The sequence below is a fragment of the Neovison vison genome, chromosome 3 (genome assembly GCF_020171115.1).
Source record: "Neovison vison isolate M4711 chromosome 3, ASM_NN_V1, whole genome shotgun sequence".
Lineage (NCBI taxonomy): Eukaryota > Metazoa > Chordata > Mammalia > Carnivora > Mustelidae > Neogale > Neogale vison.
Window position 1 is genome coordinate 103487973 of NC_058093.1, and position 5552 is coordinate 103493524.

Sequence of the window (5552 nt, forward strand, 5' to 3'; positions counted from 1 at the left end):
GCCAGTTCAAAAGTCATATTTCCTTCCTGTGCACACTCCTACACCTTATTATTTTATAATACTTGGTAATAAATTTATTTTTGTATGCACACTCATAATTTTACATTCATGCATAAATATAATGGTTTCATAGACACATATATCACCATACATGCACATTATTGGGTTTTTTGGTCAATTTTCTTCATTAACCTTACATACTTTATCTTTTTTTTTTTTTTTTTCAATAGTAACTCAAGAATCCCTTTCACAAAGATGGCACCGAAGGGGAAGAAGGAAGTCCCTGCCCCCTCAAAGTTGAAGCCAAAGCAAAGGTTTCAAAGGTCAAGAAAGTTCTGTTGAAAGACATCCCACAGTCACAAAGAAAAGATCTACAATTGTCTACGGCCCAAAGACCCAAGACACTACTTTTCCAAGGTCAGCCCAAATATCCTTAAAAGATCACTCCCAGGAGAGAAACAAGCTTGATCCCTATGTCATCATCATCAAATTCCCCCTGACTCCTGAGTCAGTCATGAAGAATATAGAAGACAACAACACACTTGTGTTCATTGTGGAGGTCAAGGCCAACAAACACAAGATCAAGCAGGTTGTTCAAGAAGCTCTATGACATTGATATAGCCAAGGTCAACACCTTGATCAGACCTGATGGCAAGAAGAAGGCGTATGTTCAACTGGATCCTGACTATGATGCTTTGGATGTTGCCAACAAAATTGGGATCATCTAAACTGAGTCCATCTGGCTAACTCTAAATATAAATTTTTTCACCAAAAAAAAAAAAAAAAAAAAAAGTAACTCATGAAAATCACTCCAGCTTGGAGCTCCATTTCATGGGACACCTGTCATAGGTCTAATGCACCCTGTTAAATATTTGCATAACAGGCTGTCCTACGAAAAATGTGCCATAATTTATTTATGTATTCCTCATTGACAGGAATTTCCTTTTTTTTCTGTACAAGCAATAAATATTCTTGTATATATGTCCTTACATACAGGTGCTTTCATTTTTGTGAGATAAACTCTGAGAAATGAAATGCTCCTAATTTTAATATCTTAATTTTAATAGATGCTGCCAGATCACTTTCCAAAATAGCTGTCATCAATTATAGCTGCACATAGAAACCAGTGGAAGGAATTTCCAGTGTTTTAATTTTTGCATGCCTGATAGTTATAAAGTGATAGTTATAAAGCTCATTGTTACTTCTTTTACTGAAGTATAATTGACATATAACATTGTATTAGTCTCAGGTGTACAATGTAATTATTCAATATTTGTATGTATTGCAAAATGCTCACCCCTATAAACCTAGTTAACATCAGTCACTGTGTACAGTTACAAAATTTTGTGTGTGATGAGAACTTATAAGGTCTATTCTTTCAGCAATTTTTAATTATGCAGTATAATCGTATTAACTATACTCACCATGTCCTATATCACCACTGCTACTTTAATTTACATTTCCCTGACTGCTTCAGAATTATATATATTTACTGTTGTTGATCATTTAAATCTGCTCTCTTGCAGATTATTGTCTTCTTAGTTTCTTTCCTTATTTTCTTGTCAGTTGTTTGTCCAATTCTTGTCAATTTGTATAAACTCTTTACATATGATAGATTTAACCCTATCTATTAACTGCAAATATTTTCCCAAATCTATCTGTATGTGTTGACTTAATTTTTAGTACCTCTTACTGTATGTAAGTTTTTGATTGCTCTGCTCTGCTTTTAAAACTTCTGGTTTTCTAGGGGCACCTGGGTGGCTCAGTCGGCCAAATCTTCGACTCTTGGTTTCGGCTCAGGTAGTGATCTCAGGATTGTGAGATTGTGCCCCACGTCTGGCTCTTTGCTGGGCACAGAGTCTGTTGAGATTCTCTTTCCCTCTTCTTCTGCCCCTCCTGCTCATGCTCTAGCTCTCTCTCTCAAATAAATAAATAAATAAACAAACAAACTTCTGGCTTGCGAGCATCAGTTTGGATGGTCGCATTGTCTCTAGATTAAAGACATACATACACTTTTGGATGTAATTTTTATTTTTTTCACATTTTAAATCATTAAGCCATCTGAAATTAATTAATTAATTAATTTAGAGGAGGCTGACTGCTTTATTGCTTTGCAGGTGAGGGCAGGGTCTCAGGAGCGTTTGGTGGGGCGGGCCAGCTTCCTCTTCATCATCACAGGCTTCTGGCTACGCAGGATGGCACTGGCTCCACGAATGATAGCCATGCGCAGAGCTGGGCGGCTCTTGTTCTTGCGGATCATGTGTGGAACACTGCTGAGGGTGGACCTGGCGTTCTTGTTGATGGTGGTCCGCACGTAGGAGGTGGCAGGTTTCCCTGGCCAGATCTGCGCTTCATGACCACCACCACGCCCTTGCCTCGGTCGCTGGCTCCATGCCCATGGTCTTACGGTGAATCAGCCGGTTGTAGAGGAACAAGTTGCGGGCTTTCAGGTTGTTGGGCTCAGTGCTGTAGGCCGGCTTGTTCCTCTTGATCAGGAAGCTGTAGCAATTCCGCACGACCATCCGCTGCAGCTGGGCCGGCATGGCAGTGGTGGTTCCTCTCGTTAGGACAGTCAGAGACGGAAAGAGCTGAGATTTATTTTTGTTTTTATTTCTCACAAATTGAAATACCGAATTTATTGTTTTATTTCTTGTTTATTTTATAATCTATTTCTGGATTTTTTTCTCATCTAAATACTTTTTATTTATTTTTATTAACACATAATGTATCATTTGCCCCAGGGGTACAGGTCTGTGAATCATCAGGCTTACACATTTCACAGCATTCACCATAGCCCATACCCTCCCTAGTGTCCACACCCCGCACAATCCCCTGCAACCCTCAGTTTGTTTTGTAAGATTAAGAGTCTCTTATGGTTTGTCTCCCTCCCCATCCTGTCTTGTTTCACTTTTTCCTTCCCTACACCACAACCCTCCACCCTGCCTCTCAAATTCCTCATATTATATTTCTGAATTTTCTATTCAGTTTCACAGACCTATTTATTTACATTTATGGAAGTAACACACTAATTTGTTTATAGGAACTTTATAGCGTATTGTGTGTGATATTTGGTAAGGCAAATGCTCACTCTTTTTTTTAATGTACCAAATATATATATATATGGTCTCAGACATTTTTTAAAATATAAAGCATTAAAAAAAAGTAAAATATAAAGCACAAGATCATTTTATCCAGTTCAAATAATCCTATTGGGATTTGAATGGGAATTATATTATATTTACAGATACTGATTCTGGGAAGATCAAATTGGCATGATACCAAGTCTCTCCATCTGAAAATGTTTTATCTGTCTCTGTTTGTTCTGATCTTACTTTATAGTTGTGTTTTTTAATAAAATCTTATAATTTTCTTCACATTGGTCTTTGCCTTTCTTATTAACCTCATTCCTTAGCATTTCCTAGTTTGTGTATGGAACACTTTTTTTCATTTTCATTTGTCATATACATTGCTGGAATAGAAACCATTGCTTTTTGTTTATTTACCTTGTATCCTGCTACCTTAACAAATTCTCTTATACACTTTGGTAAGTTTCTAATTAGAGCCTATTGAATTTTTTAGAAATTCAATAATCCCCTCAGCACAAAAAGAGGACATTTTATCTTATCTTTTCTAATGTTTATAGTATTTTTTGGCTCATTTCATTTACCAGAATGAAATACTTGTGTAATTATAATGAGAGCAAGCATCTCTGTCTTGTTACTAACTTCCAAACTAAATATTTTTAGGCATTTGGCATTCAGATTAACAATGTCTTTATTTTTTGTTGTATTTGTGTAACCTAGTATTTAATTCTTTGGTGCATTTATTATAATTAAGTCATTATTGTATTCATATTTCAGTAATTTAGTTTACTATTTTACTTAGGTTTTACAGACTTGATATCAAGTGTTCTTTAAGCATTTACTGATGGGATCACATAATTTTTCCATTCATGTATTAATACACTGGATAATGTTAATAAACTTCCAGATATGGAGCTAGTCTGCATTCCCTGAATAAATCCTACTTCAGTTTGGCCCATTTTTCTTTTGACGCATCATTAGAGGTTACTCACTAATAGTTTAGATTGACTGTTCCCTTCTAGAGCCTTAAGTGAGATTGGCCTATGGCTTTTATAAAATAGTCGTCTTTTCAGTTTTTGATATTAAAGTTATGCTATCATCATAAAATAAATCAAGAGAGCTCTCCATCTTCTCATAGGGTCAAGAGTAGGTTATCTGACACTGACCTGCTGTGTCAGTTTCAGATAAAAATCACTTGTGACTTTATTAGGCCCTGATTATTTACTAAGTCATAGTTGTCACTTTCATAATTCTTCTACCATAATTGCTATTCAAGTGCTCTGCTTCCTCTGGTGTCAATTTTGGTAATTTGCATTTTCTAGGAAATCATCCATTTCTTCTATATTTTTAAAATCATTGCCCAAAAGTTGCATATATTAATTTCTTATATTTTAATTTTTCTTGCATTTGTGTTTTTGCTTACTTTCACATTTCTAAATTCTTCCTTAATCAAATTTGTGAAGACATATTTCATGATGTTGTGCTTTCGAAGTACTTGGCTTTAGACTTGTCACTCTCTCTTATTTGAAATGTTTTCCTATTTCTTTAGTTTCAACTTCTGTCTTGGTGAGTTTCCTATTCTAGATTTTTAAAAATGTCTTTTGTTTATTGGTTTTAATTTCTTGAACCCTCAACTGTCTTGATGTTAATTTTAAATAAATAAGACATTTAACACTATTAATTTTTACCAGTATGATTTTTTCTGACCATGGGTTATGTGTAAATTGTTCTTTTAATTGACTTCTTCAGAAGTTGCAATATCCCTTTTGATTTCTCTCTCCATCTAAGGATTTTTCTAAGATTAGATATTTTAATTTCTAAGCAGTTAAGATTTGGGCCACTTTTTAAAATTATATGCCTCTAATTTGATTAAGATAATGATTAGAGAATGTGGCTTCTATTTTATAGTTATATAATCTCTACTTTTTAGAATAATTCAAAACATTTCTTTTGGGGAAAGAACATGATCAATATTTTATGTAGTTTGTGAACACAGAATAAGTATATTCTTTATTCAAAGCAATTATAAATTTTACATATAGCCAAGATTATTGAGTTTTTAAATATTATATATATTTATATTTAATTTAAAAGTGTGAAATGTTTGAATGGAATTATACTGAAATCTTTGAGAGAGAAAGGGTGAGCAGGTGTATGTGGAGGGGTGGGGGAGGCACATGGGGAGGGACAAGCAGACTCTAGGCCTGCACAGAACCCCACATGGGGCTTGATCTCATGATGTCACCTCCCTGAGATCACACCCTGAGCCCAAACCAAGAGTCCACTGCTTAACTCACTGAGCCACCCAGGCACCCCTGTGTATAATTTTAAAAATCAAATTCTTTTTACATTTCTAATAGCTTAGCTTTATATGTTTAGTTGACACATTGTTTTGCTCATACAATTTGTGAAATATCTTCAAATTCACCACTCATGATATACAGTGTCCCTTTCTTGTCCTGTTTAGTG

The 5552-nt window shown here is 35.0% G+C and overlaps 1 pseudogene; it reads right to left on the bottom strand.

Moving 5' to 3' along the window:
* Positions 1–2131: 2131 nt before the first annotated feature.
* Positions 2132–2543, bottom strand: LOC122901873 (annotated as a pseudogene).
* Between the last annotated feature and the right edge of the window lie 3009 nt (positions 2544–5552).